The sequence below is a fragment of the Phoenix dactylifera genome, chromosome 4 (genome assembly GCF_009389715.1).
Source record: "Phoenix dactylifera cultivar Barhee BC4 chromosome 4, palm_55x_up_171113_PBpolish2nd_filt_p, whole genome shotgun sequence".
Taxonomy (NCBI): Eukaryota; Viridiplantae; Streptophyta; class Magnoliopsida; order Arecales; family Arecaceae; genus Phoenix; species Phoenix dactylifera.
The window spans coordinates 23,063,947-23,079,902 of record NC_052395.1 but is presented as its reverse complement, the minus strand read 5'-3'; the positions used below and the strand labels follow the sequence as shown (position 1 = coordinate 23,079,902).

The following is a 15,956-nucleotide window of genomic DNA, read 5'->3' as shown; positions in this document are numbered from 1 at the left end:
TTCGGTATTTTTGACACACTTTTTCATCCTATATAAATCTTGCATTTTTTTTTAACAAAGTGAAACTGCCACCATGTTCCTCTTTTCTTTATATATATATATATATATATATATATATATATATATATATATATATATATATATATATATATATATATATATATATATATATATTATAGAGATCATCGAGATCATCTACTATGTCATTGCGCTATTCATGAGTCCTATTGAATCAATCACCAACTTTCATGTCAGACTGGTGAACTGAGCGGTAAACGGATAAATGGTAAGTAGCAGTAGTCTCTATTTTAGTAGACTGTATGGGACAAGTCATATAGAATTTTGAGATGGGCAAAGTCAAGTTCAGATTTTTTTTTTTTTTTCCAATTGATAATTTGGTTATATTATGGTATCATTTTACAGGATAACGTTGAATTAAGGCAAAAACCTCATTCTTCTCTCTAATTTGATCATTATGACATTATCATATGCTTTGACTAGATTTTTGTCACGCCCCCGCCTCTGCGAGGCACGTGAGGCACCTAGTGCCCACGTAGGGGCCACATGAGGGGGGAATACGGGGCTCCCCTGCCAAATATTATCCGGTTCTGGGGCTTCACGCAAGCGTCCTTCACCCCTCTCCGATTTTGTTTTCCACCCAAAACGCGTCTGCAGGATTAGGAGACACCTGCCTCATATGCCCAGGCTCTGGAACGAGTCTTTCCGATGTGGGACTATTGGGCCTCACACCCTTCCCACCATCGGACAAGAGTCGTCCTCGGCTCTGATACCAAATGTCACGCCCCCGCCTCTGCGAGGCACGTGAGGCACCTAGTGCCCACGTAGGGGCCACATGAGGGGGGAACACAGGGCTCCCTTGCCAGATATTGTCCGGTTCTGGGGCTTCACGCAAGCGTCCTTCACCCCTCCCCGGTTTTGTTTTCTACCCAAAACGCATCTGCAGGATTAGGAGACACCAGCTTCATATGCCCCGGCTTTGGAACGAGTCTTTCTGATGTGGGACTATTGGGCCTCACACCTCTTAAACATATACTCAGATTCCAACTGGTCACATTTTCCAATAATCTTAAACCTCAAACTTTAATGCCACTAAGGCCACAGTCCCTAGTGGTCTTAAATCTTAGATTACAATATCATTTCTGTTACAATCTTATGTGATTATAAACCAAGACTCTGATAGTTTTTCTATCATAATTCTCCACTAATACTCACCTGAACTTAAACCCTAGGATACCTCAACCTTAAGCTCTGATACCATTTGTAACAACCCAGGACCTCACCCAAAATGGCTAGCCGGAAGGTATTATTTGGGTTCCTTGATCCTGTATAAGTACCCAAGATCTACCCAGCGAATAACCGATGTGGGACTAAACACACGCCCGCACGGGTCCTCACATACTCTCCCCGTTCAAGCCCTGACATCCTCGTCAGGCTAAGGGTTCATATCTATTCAAATCTAATCACAAACACCACGATTGGCTCGTGGTCAGCCCCAACAGATCCGTGCTGCAGTGTCCCCTAGTCCACATAGGTTATGGGCCGGGTTCGCTCTGATACCACTCTGTCACGCCCTGAACCCAACTCCCGGGTCCGGCACGCGACCGGCCGCATGAGCCCTAGAGCAGTACCCTAAAGATCATGCAAGACCTAAAAGGTACAATATTCACATATATGCCAAAATCAAAGATTAATGTAATTCAATCAAATCCAACTACAATGTACTGATTTATTACATAATTTCAAATGTCCATAAATAAAAGATAGATTAACTCCTATCTATCCAGCAATCAGACTCCATGCTGATCTTATTTCTCGTCCCACCCAATGGTCTCTACAAATCCAGTGCCTCTGAAAAAGAAAGTAAATGTAGTATGAGCTTTTCCAGCCCAGTAAGAATCCCAACAGCCACACACAGTAATAATGATAAAATCATCAAAACATCAAATAAATGTCATTTCATCATTTCAAAGGCACAACAACCAACAAATATATGTAATCAGTACATATACACAATTCTTTTTCCACATTATGTGATCCATTTCCGTATTACTCTGATTCCCAAGTTTTCAGACTTTTCACTTCTGGCTTTGGACTAACCAAGTTCATGACCCAGTCCAAGACTGCACAATCCCACGCATAAGCTCGTGGCAGCTATCCCACGCGTAAGCCCGTGGAGGCTATCCTACGCATAAGCTCGTAGAGGCTATCCCACGCGTAAGCCCATGGAGGCTATTCTACGCATAAGCTCGTAGAGGCTATCCCACGCATAAGCTCGTGGCAGCTATCCTATGCATAAGCTCGTAGAGGCTATCTCATGACAAGGTTAGTCCAACCCATTTTACATGTCTAGTTTTACATGTTTGATCACATTTCCATCACGTCACATATTTTCATAATTTCTCAAAAATATGTTCTTCCTTTCCAATTTAATTATTTCAATACTTTCATAATAAATAAAATGCACACTTCATAGTATCATACAAGCTCAAAAACAAATAGCAACATACTGATAAAATATATCCAACGATAAATCCAATATATGCATAAATAAAAGTGCTCAGATGTGGGGATTCTTACAGAAATTGTAGACTGACTCAATCACGGATCCGAGTCACAACCTACTCGCTGGGGTGCTGAGTCCCCTGATCAAAATCTTCTGGCACCACTGACTCTTCCCCTACAACATCAATTATATTTCACAACTAAATTATTTAATATTTAAATATTCTAAACCATAATTCACATCTACTATGGGGTCCATCACCAGATCCCCAAACATCTCAATCCCTCCAAATCTAGGGCAGTCGGGGTGGCCCGACTCCCACCCTTGTACCATCGGCCTATGTCGTCGCCAGCCATGGCTGCCGCCATGCCGGCGATGTGGCCGGTCCCGGTGAAGAGACTAAAAGAAGGGTGAACGAGAGAGAAGGGAATAAGACTCTTCTCTTTTCACAGATGGGGGTATATCTCCCCTTCCCCAATTCTTGGTTCAAGGGCAGCAGCCACCACCCTCCCGACCCTCGGCCACCACCCTCCCGACCCTCGGCCACCACTGGCCGAACCATCGTCGGCCGCCTCTGCTGCAGTCGTCGGCGATGGTGGCCGGCCAAAGAAAGAGAAGAGAGAAGACCCCTCTTCTTCTCCTTCCCTTAGAACCGAAAGGGGTTTTTCTCTTCCCCCCCTCTCCTTCTCGATCACTGATAGAAGGCCCGCACGGACCCTCACAGCCACCGTGATGGTGGCTCTGCTTCCCACACGACAGCACCCAGCCGCCGTCGTCGCCGGCCGGCGGCGAACCGACGAGAGGGTGGAACCACGAGAGGAAGCCCTCGGTCCACCATCCCTGTCCATAACAAATCCTAGGAATTCATCTCCAACCCTCATACAGATCCGATCAACCCCCTTCCCGCCATGGATCTCGGCCATCCCGGCGGCCGGCGGCGGCCAAAAATCCAGAGGAGAGAAGCCAAAACAGGGGTACCCCTGTTTCGGACTCTTTCCCGACGAACCGACGGCCAAAATCCCACCCACAACCCAAAAGACCAAACAATGAATTGCAAGAGGGCTTACCTCAGTCCGACGGGTTGCTCCGACGACTTTCCGGCGAGGAATCGGAGAAGGGGTCTTGGGTTTTCACGCACGGATCCGAGACTTCTTCTCCCGATTTGTGGGGGATCTTCACCGAGGGAGGGAAAAGCTTCCGGCTTCCTCCGCGGCCGGCCGGTTCCTCTCTCCGGCGCTCGTCTCTCCGGCGATCTCCTCTAACGCCGCCTCCCTCACCCCTCAACAGCCCCCTCTTCCAAGATCATGCCTAGGGCACGATCGTAAAAGAGGAGACGGCCCCGGTCTTTTCGGGCCGGCCCGTCTTTTTTTTTTTCTTGGGTTTTTACAATTTTACTTGGATGATACAGATCCCATCAAACGTGGACTTCTAGACTGGGGAAGCGCTGTAAAATTATTGAAGAAATTGCAAGAGGGCTTCTTTATCTTCACCAAGATTCTCGCCTCAAGATTATTCATCGGGATCTAAAAGCAAGTAACATCTTGTTAGATCAGCATATGAATCCTAAAATTTCAGACTTTGGTCATGCAAAGCTCTCCGAGTCTGAGAAAGAACATGGAAGCACTAGTAAAATTGCTGGGACAAAGTATGCTAAAAGCCTCATTAACTTCCGTATCTTAATCAAGATTTTGATCATTGTGTAATACCTAGCAAACATTATTAGTCTTTGCTATTATGATAATCTATTGAACTAATAGAATTTTCCTTCATATCTATTTTTCCCTTAATTTGATTTATGGCACTTAACACTGTTGTTGGTTTAACAAATGACAATTGCTTGATGGTGTGCAGTGGATACATGGCACCCAAGTATGCAATGCAAGTGTATTTAGCTTTGGAGTTTTAGTTCTAGAAATTGCAACCGGTCAAAGGATCAGCGACTTCCATGGATCAGGGGATTCTACAAATCTCCTAAGCTTTGTGCGGACTGCCTCTTAATGAATCTTAGTCATTACCAAGACATGAAGCAAAAGATAGGGATTATAAATTGCATTCCGTAATCTCTCCAAGCTTATTCTTTTATTATGGCTAATCTTGTTGATTGTTTCTTAAATAGGCATGGGAGCACTGGAGCAAAGGAAAGGCGTTGGAAATAATGGATCACAGTCTAGGTGAGCTGTACCATAGGCAAGAAGCTTTGACATGCATTCACATAGGATTACTCTGTACTCAGGAAGATATGAGGAAAAGACCTTGCATGGCATCGGTGGTTCTCATGCTGAGCAATCATTCCGTGACTCTTCCAACGCCTTCAACGCCTGTATTCTTTGTTCGAGGCTGATGGTAGATCGAATGTATGAAGCAATAGTCCGAGGATGATCTGAACAATGGAATAAAAAGCTTACAGGATATATATATATATTGCTCCTGTTGAGTATCTTGTTTTTTCTTTTTACATTGTTGTTTTCTCCTCTCTTTTTTTTCTGCTTGGAAGAATAATGATTGGGCGTCGGAAACACCTTCTCTTACATACGACCAGAGTGTCTTTCAGTCGAGGCCCATTTAACATTAGTGGCTCATATATATTACTTTTCACTGGTCTAATGCAATGGCTCATATTGAGTTTATGTTGATTAACTTTTTCGCTTTTAGGGCTGCAAATGATTCGAGATGCTTATAAGCAGCTTAGGATTGGCTTGGTCCAGACGTAGCATAGTTAGAAAGTGAGCTGAGCTATAACAAATTTGGAGCTTGACTTATAAATGAATCAAATTTGGACATGAGTTGTCTGCAAAAACAATAGGGAAACTTGGCTCATTTCAACAAATAGGGAAACTCTTATAAATGCAAGCCGAGCTTGAACAGCTAAGTTAGGCTCAGATCCAACTCGAGCCAAGGTTGAACAGCTTATCTTTCTTATCATCCAACTTTTTATTTTTTTTTTAATTTATTTTTAGCGTGCATTACATGTGTGTATTAGTATTAGTACAAAATGCAGAACCTGTTCAACTCTCAGCATTCTTAAGAAACAACTAATGTTCTGCTCACATTATTATGGTTAAACAATAGCCTTCAGTCCACATCCCATATATTGCATTCTCAATGTTATAATTTGGATAAATTATTATATCTTTCTGGAGGATAATTTAGAATTAACCCAAAATTTCATGCCTCTCTCTCTCTCTCTCTCTCTCTCTCTCTCTCTCTAGATCTCTTACACACAAAGAACTTAATGCTCTTGAACCAAAAAAATATAGTACGAGACACATTCTTGAACCAAACTTGTAAATTATATCCTTGGTTGGGGCGTTTTCGGTGCATCAAAAATTTCAAAAGATCGAGTGAACTCTACCGCCGCGGTCGCTCTCGCTCCCACATCCCACCGTCGGTGGAGGAAGAGATAAACCTACCGTGACTTCGAACGATTGAGCTCAACATTCTCCCTTCCTTCGAACTCTTTAGAATCGAAGATCTCCGGCGTCCTACGCCCGATGGCGACGGTACGCGAAATATCTGAGCTCGTCTCTCCGACCTCTTCTTGATCCAACCGTTGCTTCTTCTCTCATATTGTTCTTCTGTTTTTTTCTTCACCTTCCCCTTTTTCCTGGATTCCTGATTTTCTCGAAATTTGAATTTATTGTTCTCCTTCACACTGTTGACCCCAATATCTTTATTTTATTTTATTTTATTTTTTCTCTTGGTAATCCAACCTCTTTGTCTTTCTCCGATTTCGATTACGGTTGTGAAACAATTATCTTTTCTAAACCCCTTTTGGTACGACATATTGTTGGTCTGAGGAACATGATAGATATGCTTCATTAGCCCTGATATTTTGCATTGTCTTTGGCGTCAGACCTTCTTGAATTAAAGAAGTTGCATTTCTTTGATTATGGGAAGCGTTTCTTGAAATCTTAGCTTTGCCTGCGTTAAGGGAAGAAGGGGCATCTCAACAGCCAGACCTTTTTGAATTAAAGAAGTTGCATTTCTTTGATTATGGAAAGCGTCTCTTGAAATCTTAGCTTTGCCCGCGTTAAGGGAAGAAGGAGCATGTGAACAGCCAGGAAGAGATCCTGTTCTCAGAGACAGCGATGCTCAGAAGCAATGCAGTTGCGAAGAAAATCTTTGCCACATGAAAATGCACTGCACCACACGGTTATTCTTTACCAGGTACAATTTATTTCTTCATCATGTTAGTAAAGTCAAAGATTCAAGATTTCATTTTCGTTGGCTCTCATTCATTGAAGACATGTTTCTTTTTTGCTTGTTAACTACATGATTGTTCTTTTCATGAATGGTTAAGTAGCAAGGAGATATGCCCAAAATTTATCAGGGGTAATGCTTAGTGTTGTTTGTTGCTTGGCCACCGGAATCCTATGTTCCAGTTGGAACATACGCGTGTAATGGAATCTAAAACATGGGTGGAGCATACTTTGGGCAGGAAATTTGCTGGGTTTGTAATTACTTTAAGGTGCCAACCAACCGTCAGTGTGCTCTCATGCATATATTCAAACTTACAAAAGACTGGGTTTGCCCAGACGAGTTCTTTGTTGCTTTCGGTAGAAGGAATTTTGACAAAATAGAAACACATAAACAATAAGTGCTTATTAAGAAATCACAATTATTATCTTTCCCAATTCCTGATCTAATCATTTTGATTGACTGCAGCCTCACTTGCGAACATATTTGGGATCATCCAATTTTTGTAATAAATTGTGATCATGTAGTTAGTACAGGTGGCGATCATCATACGTGATAAATTGCACTTTTTCCATGTGGGCATAGTTGCATGGGATCCTGAGATGTGGTTTTGAGACACGTTGAACATGCTAGGAGGCCGATACTGCCTCGACAGAGAGCAAGGCCATAGACCCTGTCCAGGATTTCACCTAGGTTTTGTTGAAGGATTAGGAGGAGAGCAAAGGATCGAGGTTAACTTGGAAGTTCTGTTGGTGGTCTAGCAGTTTATGCCTTAGCATCTGCAATAGAAAAGTTCTGCAATGGTCACAAGGCCATAAACCGTGGTAATGATGCAAGAAAGCAAAAAGTAGTTGAAAGAACTTTCAAAGAAAGAAGCATTAGCAACATTGCCTTGGAACCCAACGGGTCATGAATATTAGATTCTAAATGTTGCTAGAACTGCAATTCTTTGCTTTTACTGATGATTTCTATATCTTACAGGGTACAACCAATGATGTGACAGCCTTTCTAATACTTGGAAGAAGTAGATAAAAGACTTAGCGACTCCGATATTTTAAGAGTGGGTCAAAAATTTAATACAGTGATGGTGATTAACAGGGGAGGGGAGGCACCCATTTTTGTTATTTGGAAAATTCAGGCAGTGCAACTACCAATATACTCATGACTAGAGCAGAAGACCTCTTGATTAGTATTGGAATAATAACATAAAAGTTTAGCCCTTATATTCACATTTGCTGAAACTTGATGACCAGTCTGAGGATGCACAGCCTTTACAGTAATGTTGATGAAACAATATTTCATCTTATTTACTTTAGGAGGTTGCTTTATCTGCTGCATTTCATCTGATAATATATGCTGTGCACTTCTAGATTAGCCATGCTTATATGACAATGTTGAGATAGAATAAATACCCTCATTACCAGTGGAACTGGAATGAGTGCATTGGATGACCATTCAATTGAGGAAGAAGCTGGTGAATTCACGTCTACATGTAGCCACTAGCTTTCGATTGCTGCAAATATGCATATTGGGTAATTGCACTTGTTTTAGGAGGTTGAGTGATGTAAACATAGACTAAGACTTGGTCACGGGAAATTTCTACTGAGGGTTACTTCCCTGCTTCAGAAATTCCCCAGAAACTCGAATGGGTACTCACTTCCTAAGTATTTCCTTCAATTTTTTTTAAAATTCATTTCCTTGTACCCATTGCTGCATCTGCTCCCAGTTTTGGCAAATAAGGTTTAAAGCATGACATACCTAGAGACATGGTGTCGAAGGATGAGCTTCTCATAATGGAATCATCAGAATACAGAACAAAACCATAAACTTCTTGCAAAAATTATGTGCTTGCTTTCTGGTACGCCTTACAGATTACTCCTTTGACTTCATAACTTGATTGTTGACTGGGCCAATATGACTGAATTGATTATGATGTTTATAATTTTTTCCATTAGATTACAGTTTCTTAAATTTACTAACTTTTAGGATGTTTACAATGTGGTAGTAAAATTTGTCTTGTTACCTTTATTTTTTGGTGCTAACAAGGTGACAAAATACTATAAAATTATGAGGGATTGTTCGTTCTTGTAAAACAGAGTGATCAGAGTTTCTTCAAGTCCTCTTATCATGCCTAGTGATTAGTATAATACCAGTTCTATCAGGACAAAAGACATTTTCCTCTGGTCTCTTTCCTCGGCTCTTAGGTTGCTGTAGTTCATAGTTTTAATTGCCCAACCGAATTAGAGCAAAGATCATCTTTGCTTTTATGCACTTTCCTTCTCTTGTCTATTTGGATTTGCAATTGTGTATCCACTACCATTCTTTGGTAGTTTTGCTTGAGGTTAGGTTTATGTCCTAATTCTCTATACATCATTTTCTTGAACTTTGTTTAAATTCTGGAAGATAAGTAAACATGGTAATAAAGGAAATCAAGTAATAGATTGTCTTGTAAGAGAATGGACAGACATGAGGCGCACGCACTGGATTTCCATTGTTTCTGAGGGTCTGATAAAAAATGCGGGTGTTACATCCATGATGAAAAATCTTTATAATTTTGAAGAAAGACCATAATTGTTGAAGATATTCATCAACCTTCTTCTACTTACTTTCATACATTTATCTAGGTTCAAGTTCTGTAATCGACACTTCATTTGGTGACACTGGTACTAACTTGCTTGAAGATTTGTCATGCGTACCTCCAGATAAATCAACTTCATTTGAATAAGCATCTGAATCCATGCCACTCCTTCCAGTGCAAAATGCTGGTCTAGAAGGAGCCGGGAGAGACACAGAGACACTGCTAAGCATCACAACAACTTGAAACATGTTGGGTCTATCAGATGGATTTTCCTGGACACACAATAGGCCAATCTGAACACATCTTAACACTTCGCTTCTTGGGCAATGGTTGCCTAAATAAGGGTCTAATATCTCCAAAATTGTTCCTTTGACCCACTGCTCCCAGACCTGCATGAAATGAATTTATTCAGTCATCTATGACAGAACAACAGATGTATTTATGCAATTGAAAACTCACATAGCTCACTATATCTTCAGAATATTCAGAATTAGAAAAATCACTGTTCTTTCTGCCTGTCACGATCTCTAAAACCAGAACACCAAAGCTGTATACATCTGACTTGACAGAAAACTGCCCATGCATGACATACTCCGGTGCCATATACCCACTGTAATAAGATTAGTATATTATTTAAAATACTCTTTAATCAACCATCAGTGGAATGCATAGGTTATTCTTCCAGATGGAGAATGCATAGGTTATTCAAGAGTTCTACTTACAATGTTCCAACAACTTGGTTTGTGGTGCACTGAGTTTGGTCTCCACCAAAAAGCCTAGCCAAACCAAAGTCTGAAATCTTTGGGTTCAAATCTGCATCTAATAAGATATTGCTGGCTTTTAAATCCCGATGAATAATTTTTAATTGAGATTCTTCGTGCAGGTACTGTAGGCCTCGAGAAATCCCGCCAATGATCTTGTTCCTTTTTCCCCAATTTAGTTGTTCACGCTTCTCAGGATCTATGTCATACAAACTTGATAATCAATTAAGGATGATCAATTAAGGCAATACATATTAGAGTAAGTCCAAAGAGGGCTTGAACATAAGATGGTCAGACATTTGTTTCTTCTGCACTAACAAAATGGTTACATTAGAAACACAACTAGATTTAGTTGGAAGTGGAGAGCCTAGATTTAAACAAACACCAACGTTGGAGATTCAGTATTAAGTTATAGTTCAACTATATTATGGTCGCTACACACGTTTCTAAAGATGGTCAGTTTTGAGTGGAAGAAGAAATTATACCAAAAAGAATGGTGTCCAAGCTTCTGTTAGGCACATATTCATAAACAAGCAACTTCTCTTGTTCTTCCAAGCAAACACCCAGAAGCCTTACAAGATTCCTGTGCTGGAGTTTTGCAACTAAAACTAGCTCATTTCTCAGCTCTCTGAATCCTTGTGATGAAGTAGCTGATAACCTCTTCACTGCTATTTCTCGTCCATCAGGTAGTAGTCCCTATACATAATTATAAGGTTAACATGAATTATATAGAACCAGAAGAAATTAAAGATAAATATAGAACTGATTTGGATCAAGAAGATTACGCATGATAAATTTTTATATTGGAGTACAATTCTATTAAGATTAGAATCATTAGATATAGAGAAGTTGATGCAATAGGCTACCATGATACCTTGAAAACTGCACCAAAGCCACCTTCTCCAAGTTTGTTCTCTTCAGAGAAGTTAGCTGTTGCAAATCGTAGTGTAGATATATCAAGTAATAGTGACTCGACACTTACGATTTCCTCCGGGCTACTCCCATCTACTGCAAGTGCACAGAATTTTGAAACTATTATCAAAAATTTCTTTTGAATCTTACAAATAATGATAACAAGATGAGATAATTGGACCAGGAAAAAAAAATTCAGAAAGTGATGTTGCTTAATTAAACCAAGCCAGCTCTCAATCAAGACCGGCGACTTGTGGATTGCTGGACCTAGTTTTTACAGACTTATTAAAGGCCATTGAAATAAATAATCAAGCAATGCACAATTTTTATTGCTTATAGTAAACCTTTCTGGTCATAACTTCTATAGTAACTTCACCTAAGATATTATCCTTTTTCCCTCTTGGTAGTACTTGCTCAAGCTCCAACAAAGATGTAAAGAAAAGAGTTGGGATATTTTGTGAAACAATAGAAAGCATTTAATTCATGGGTTACTTACATGGTAACTTTACAATTGGCTTCCTCCTCGTCGATATGCAAATGCAAATTATGGAGATCAGCACGAATGCAGTTACTAGAGGTATAGCAATAGCAAGGACCTTACGGATGGCATTTTTCTTCTTTCTTGCATTGATAAACGACCACTTTCATATGTATTTCCATAACAACATAACACAGTGACGATGACAAGACATAGAGCTATTGGTTAAGACATACATCATATTAGTGTATCTTTATTGTGTGTTACAAATGTCTGTGGCATGTATGGCAATTGAAGCCGGTCATATTGTGGGAAAGCTTTCATTAGTATTTACCCTATAAACCATATAATTCTTGTCTGGCAGGCTTGCTGACTAGAGTGTCTCGGATAAGTGGATTGAGTTTGGATACTTTACTGTGAATGTTTTATACCATAGAAGGTTGTATAGTCCTCGATCATTGCCATGTCATCTGATCATGGAGACAGACAACTGTCAAATATGGCGTCATGTTGCATTCCAAATATTGGATGCTAAATAGCCGTCTGTCTCCATGATCGAATGACATGGCGGTGATTGAGGGCTGTACAATTATCTTTGGTGTAAAACATGCACCGTAGAGGATCCCGACTCAAGTGAATTAGGTGTGAAGCAGAACTAGGGTTCTAAAGTAGATTGTCGTTTAAAAGAAATCCATGTGCATACTTTTCGTAATCCTAGGTTAGTAATCAGCATGTGATTCTATGGAAGTGTTAATTTGGTGCAATTATGATTGTGTGAACTACCTTTGATCAAACAATGATATACTGGTGCGAGCTGGCAAACAATTAAATTAAATAAAAGATTCTCTACTTTGGCTGGTTTGTGGAAATAAGATATTACAGCACCAAGTATTAGTGCCTTGCTCTGTTGCTTATATATTTTTGCACTTTTTTTTGTTTTTTTACTAGAGGCCAATAAGGAAGAGTTGATCTTTACTGTGTTACTTTAAATCACCCACCACTTCTGAACTAAATTACTACATATGTTTAGCCAAAAAAACAAAAAGAAAATGTAGCCATTAAAGTCAAATCGATAGGATATTGGTAAACAGATTAGAAATGATTGGATCTCAAACAGAGTAGGAAGGACTCATCTATTCCCTATTAAGTCGCCGTCGATAAACTGATGCTATTGAAACTAGTTTACTGGTACCGGTCAGCTACTACCCTTACCTTCTTCCTCAGGTGTTTTGGTAGGTGGAGGCACTACCGGAGCCGGTGCGTTCTCCGGCGGCTCCTTAAGTCTTAGCGACGGTGCCCCGTCGAAGAACTTGTATATCTCGTACCTAAAATTGCAGCTCGCTGCGACCACCCTCCCTCCCTCCTTCCCCTCTAGCTGTGTCGGTCTTGTCTCAAGGCCGATATCTTGGAGGCACTGCTGGCACTGGCTCGGCGACAGGTCCTGTGTGCACTGCACCAGACCATATATCTGAGGAAAAGGAGCCTTGGTGGAATTCACCATCTGCCCGGTGGCGAACCTCCTCGTCGAGTTGGAGACGGCCCAATCGGTGATCGCGCTCATAAGCTCGTCCACAATCTTGTCGAACCGGCTGCGGTCCGTCACGTTGTTGGGGTTCCACTCGAACACCCGCATCGAGGTGTCGACGGTCGAGAAGAAGCGCTGGTTGGAGTAGCGAAGGAGGCAGTCATCGTGGCCTACGTGGCGCCTTTGTTGTACGCGCAGAGCTGGGGGGCGTCTTGGATCGCGTCGCCGCTGAGGCAGGAGCGGCAGACCGAGGCGTTGGTGTCGCCGCGGCACATGGCGAGGCCGTAGATTTGGTCGGGGATCTGGCCGACGGTGGCGTTGAGGAAGCCACCGGAAAGAGAAGTGTTGGAGGCGAGGGAACGGAGGAGGAGGTTGAGGTTGGTCTCATAGGTGCTGCTGGCGGTGTAGTTGCCGGTGCTGCCACACTGTGTGTAGAGGGGATCGCCGGCAGTGGGAGGGGAAAGGAATATGAGGAAGAGAAGGCATAGGAAGAAAGGGAAGGAAACATGGCGAAATGATACCATGGACTACGGTTACAGCGGGAACACAGTGCTTCTGACCACGACAGAGCAAAGTTGTTAAGTATGGCTGGCTGTGAAAACAGGGTGCGATCTAGAGGGAACTATGAGGCGACGCGTTCGGAGGAAGCTGGAACTGCCTTGGCAACGAGAAACGACTAAAAGCAGCGGTCAACTTGGTCGTCGTTTTATTTTGCGATTTACCATGCCTACGAGGATGCGACTCTGAGGCAGCGTTGGCCCAATATGACCACTGAGATTATGGTGAATTAGGGTTCAGTCCAGTGGCATGGCTACGTGGATTCGATCAATAGGTGTTAAAGACCAGATGCTATGGCCTTGCCAAATTGCATTTGTATCTCGGCATTCATGATTTTGCCTACTCAAACCAGAAACAATCCAAGAGGGCCCTGGAATGCCCACCATAAGATCGGCAGGTGTTTCCATGTTTGTAAAATTTGCAACCTAAATCTCACGTTTGTCCCAGTCAAGTTCCATGCTAAATAAATAGCAAATACAAACACGCAATCTTTTTTTTGGGTACAAAACACGCCATGACGCCATCTTGTGGAAGAAAATGAAAGGAGTGGTCTGTTAGACCTGAGGAAAGGTTGTTGGTCAACATAGGTGGGCTTGAAAAACTATCTATGAACAACTGGATTCCATTCAACTTGCGGAAAAGAGGGACAAAAGTACTCCGTGGACTCTGTAGAAAGCATCGTGTAGGCCGTTTAATATGGCACCATATCAGCTAGTATAAGAATCTTAAAGCAGATGCCACAGGGGACCAGACGGGAACCAACATAGAAGGTTCCGTTAAATCTCCAGAGGACAAACTCACCTCGTCCCTCCGATCTCTTGTTACTGCTTCTTGCTTTTTTATTTTTTTCTAAAGAAAAGAGAAAAAAATTCCTCTTTTTTCTTTCACTTTGTACCTGATCAATTTCTTAGGGTCCCGTGGGTGGTCGTACATTCTTGATCCCAATTTTTTTTAGGATTTCTCTTGCTTTGTTAAATAATTATCTTTTCTAGTAACACCTCTAAATTGGTAGCCTGAAATCTGAATAACTTGAAGCGCTTCATTCCGTCTTTGTTGCTGCCTCTTCGCGTTGCCATGGGCTGCAGCGGAATCGAACGCTCATGAGAGCCTGTCCGAATTCCAGAAGCTATAAATTTTCTGACAATGAGAAGCGCTTGTTGCAAGCTTGGTTGATTCAGATTGTTGCCTGGTTTGGGGAGACTGTGAATGTTAACAGCCAGGAAGAGATTTCATCTTTGGCTAAAGTGATGCTCAGGAACTAGTGTTGGGCAACGGGCCGTGCCGGGCCGGCCCGGGCCCACCGGGCCCAAGGACTAAACAGGCCGTGCCTGGCCCGGCCCGCTTATGAAGCGGGCCGTGCCGGGCACGGCCCGTCCAGCACGGAACGCCAGCCCGGCCCGGCCCCAGGCCCGTCTATTGGCGGGCCGGGCCGGGCACGGCACGCCACGGGCCGTGCCAGGCACGGCCTGTAACGGGCGCAAACGGGCCGTGCCTGGCACGGCCCGCAACGGCTCCAGACGGGCCGTGCCTGGCACGGCCCGTCTGGAGAGGGAGGAGGAAAATAGCCGTTTCCAACGGCTATTTTCGGAAAAAAGACCCTTTTACCCCTCCCCACAGTCCAATAACGGCTGAATTGAGGGGTATTTTGGGAAAAAATTTTTGGGCTTCTGTAAATAGCCCATTCCTCCCTCATTCTCACCACACCAAACCAACTATTCTCTCCTTCTCTACTGCTATTATTTCTCTCTTCTAAAGTGCTCTTCTAGCAATTTAATTTTTAGTTTGTTCAAGTGCTACACAAGAGGAGGTTCCTGTTGAGAAGAGAAGGTCGCTTCTGTTGAGAGCACAAGAGGAAGCTCGGAATCTCGGCTCTGCCTCTGCCCTCCGACCCTCTACTCAATTCTTCCTTGCGGTTAGTTTTTATTTTTTGAATTAATCATAGATATGTCATCTTTTGAGGAAAGTCAGTTTGGCATTCCTCCTGTTTCTGAGGGAGAAGAAACTAATCCCCAACCCCATGTTTCCAGTTCCTCTAGAACTGGTGAACCGAGTGAAGATCAAACCTCTTCTCGTAAGAGGACTAGTGCTGTATGGAATGAATTTGATAGAGTTATGGTTGATGGAGTCTGGAAAGCTAGATGTAAAAAATGTGCCAAACTTTATAGTTGTAGTAGTAGTGGGGGAACAGGGCATTTAAAAAGACATCAAGAGAGTCATAGGATGCATGATTCTCATGCTCAAACTCAAAGTACCCTTAATATACAAGGGGGATTACTTGTAGGTAATTTTGCATATAACCATGAAAATCAAAGAAAAGCACTTGTAAAATGGATAGTTAAGGATGAATTACCTTTTAGTTTATGTGAATATTTTAATTTTGAAGAATATGTTCAATTAAACCTACAACCTGCTTAAAAAAGAAC

The 15,956-nt window shown here is 42.1% G+C and overlaps 1 long non-coding RNA gene and 1 pseudogene across 1 annotated transcript; one reads left to right on the top strand and one right to left on the bottom strand.

Annotated features, from left to right (window-relative positions):
• The first annotated feature begins 5,888 nt into the window (after positions 1-5,888).
• Positions 5,889-7,517, top strand: LOC120110571. Its single transcript, XR_005511688.1, has 2 exons — positions 5,889-6,691; positions 6,828-7,517. It is a non-coding gene; the product is annotated as an uncharacterized LOC120110571 (long non-coding RNA).
• Positions 7,518-9,141: 1,624 nt separating this feature from the next.
• Positions 9,142-14,918, bottom strand: LOC103700144 (annotated as a pseudogene).
• Positions 14,919-15,956: the final 1,038 nt, after the last annotated feature.